The sequence below is a fragment of the Sycon ciliatum genome, chromosome 6, assembly GCF_964019385.1.
Source record: "Sycon ciliatum chromosome 6, ocSycCili1.1, whole genome shotgun sequence".
Classification (NCBI taxonomy): Eukaryota; Metazoa; Porifera; class Calcarea; order Leucosolenida; family Sycettidae; genus Sycon; species Sycon ciliatum.
In genome coordinates, this window is record NC_088648.1 from 8,496,692 (window position 1) to 8,499,782 (window position 3,091).

The following is a 3,091-nucleotide window of genomic DNA, read 5'->3' on the forward strand; positions in this document are numbered from 1 at the left end:
CCCCCCCCCCCCCCCCCACCACCAACACTCATACAGCCCAACATTATTGTGCTGTCGTTACTTTTAAAATAATTTATGATTGAGTGGTCCTGTTCCTGCTCATTACGATAGGGGAATCCCCTACTCTCCCTGAAATAACGCAAACGAACCAACCAACCAACTCTCCCCCGCCCCTCCCCACATCTCTATTTCACCCCTCATTACAAGTTCACTACAGTATTGATGGTTATACATGTGAGAGTGAGAGGACGTACTAGTACTAGTAACATGATAATCTCTTCTACTCTTGGTGGCAACCAGGGTGTCGTGAAAGCCCTTTCACAACTCCCTTCTGAGAAAAATCTTGAGCCACAGTTGGTTCAGTGAGGGGACTGCTGGTAGTTCAAGACGTCACGTGACAGCATGCAATTCACAGTCATTATGTTCACAGCCTGAGCTACCCTTGAATGTACCTGTAGTCATACTGCAGTAGATGTACATACTTAAAAAAGTATTAATTTGAAGATAGCACAGGTAATTCTGCATGAGCTGGGATCACAGTTACCGTCACCTTCATTTTGCGATATCCGACAAGGTTGTAGGCTTTAGAAGCTTGACAGTCAGCATGTTGGTGCATTGGAGTAATTTATATTTTCACACTCCAGTTGGCATGATTAGTGTTTAGATCGGTCTTATCGACAAGGCATGCAAAGCGTCAAACCATAATTATAAAGTAAGAAACAAAACAAAAAGACAACCCAATTTTGGCAAAACAATTGAGCATGCAATTAAAAGTGCAAGGTTGAACACAAACGCTTGAAAAGACTGAATCGTTACCCAAATGGCCCACTGGCATGCAACAGCAAATCCCGGTTGGGATGATTACTGCTCAGTACTAGTTCAGTGGTCGAAGACCGTACACTGTAGATCTGCAAATACACGTACATGTACACAGATTAGAGAGGTTCCGGGGTACGATTTTCCGTGCCAAAATCCGTGTGGGCGCTACGGATTTTTTCCAGGAGTGCTCCATAAGATTTTTCGGCACGGAGAATCCGTGTGGACTGGCTTTCACACGAACCATGTTTCGTATGGAGATTTTGCGTCATCGGGTGCAGAAAGATTTTTTGCGTACAAATTTGGTACGAGAAACATGGATTATCCGCGGGAAGTTTTGATTTCGGTACAAATTTTCAAAATATAAAGGCATAGCGCGGGAATGTAACGTGTTTGCGATCGTAACCTAGGCAATGACGGCAAACACATAAGTTCCGTACTCCGGAACATTTCACTGCTCGAAAACGACGTATAAAAAATCTGTAGCGCCTCTACGGATTTTGGCACGAAAAATCGTACTCCGGAACCTCTCTATTTCCGGCACATGTAGAGGAGACGGCTCGATACCGGGACGTTTTGACAGCCAAATTTGTATAGACCCAAACCGATCATCAGCGTTGATTTTTCACTCGAAATATGTTTGTGGAAGGAAACTGGCATGTTGAAGTTTGCTCTGGGGCCAGAGTCAATCGAACTGAGCCACTCCTTTGTGTTGACCCATTGCCTCCAAGTTGCCCAATTTTTCGCTTCAAAAAAGTTCAAATCAGAGGTGGCTCCAAACCGGACACGTTTTAGAGTGCACGTCAAATTCACTCTGGGTCTGAAATTAGGTAATTGCTATCGCTCCACGACGGCCAGTACAGAGTAACAATAAGCCTTGTGTGTGCTTCCATTAGTTTTGATTGGTATGCGGTGCTTTATTGGCGAGAGGCGAGCCGCTGTTTACCTGCGACAAGAAGTTGATTTTTCGAAAGTCGTAAAACTCAAGTCGCAGTGCGAAGCAACACGTCAAAAACTCACCTGCTTGATATGGCGCTTCTGGTCATCGCAGAGCCATGAAATTTTGGCTCGGAGTATAACACATAGTACAGGTAGTCTCACTGTGACATATGTTTTCTAATCAAAATACCAATAGAGAAAGTGAATATTGAGTCCGTTCCGGTTTGCAACCGGTGTCCTATTTGAAACCGTCCCCTCTACATGATTGTAGATCTACATGTGCGAAAATCGTACACCTAGACCAGGGGCCGGGGCGCGATCGAATTTTCACTCTTTGACTTTTCGTTTTTCTGAAGAGGTGGCAGTTGTGGCCTTATTGGCCTCTTCAGAAAAACGACACTCCTCGAAACTCCACAACCTCATCCGATGGGCCATGGGGGAGGTGGGTTAGTTCCGAAGATTGATCTGATTGGACGTCATTACCGCCATGACAATTCCACTGAAAAGCTCTAACATGATAGAAACAGTTCTATTGGGACACTTCAAGTTCAACTAATCTCTTTTAGGAATCTGTTCGAATAGTTGATGAATACAATTCGAACGCGCCCTTAGTATACAAGAAGTCTAGAGTATCTGGATGTGTCTACACAGGTAACTAACTTTCACACCTTCAGCCTGCCCCCCCCCCCCCCCCTTTCACGCATCACATCAAAGCAGGCTAGGTTTCATGCTCTCATAAGTCCCAGTGAGTCGGTTTGTGGAACACTTTCCACAGCTCAAACAAAACGCTTCCTTCATAGGACGAGTCTTACTTTTCAAGAAGTTCGGCGAGTGTAAACGTGCACAGCAGGAATTACATTCTGTCGGAACTAATTTTGAAGTCCTGATGTCCGAACGTTGCCAATTCGAGAGATTGACTCGTGGCTCTATTGCAGGCTATATAATTTCGTATACTAGTAGTCAAAATTATTTGCTGTCACTTTGCTGGTGAACAAATTAATGTTTCAAGATATGAAATTTGAAGAAATGTTCGTGGAGGTACAAATTCAGGATGATGTTGTTCCTCGATACACTAAGTGATATAGCTATGCAGCTACTAGTCATGAAGTTTCACGTCATGATAATTATCTCGTGCATGCTGAAGGAGGCGATAGTAGTGCAGTATACTGAGCCAGTGACATTCGCAAAGCAGCAGAAGATTTTCTCAGCGCCAGCGGATAGAGAAAGTTGGGAGCTTTTCTTCCTGGAAAGTAGGCAGTTATAATACACAACAGCCAATCATCAAGTAGAGAGTTCTATCAGCTATGTCGCTAGTATTCATCCCTCAATGACACGG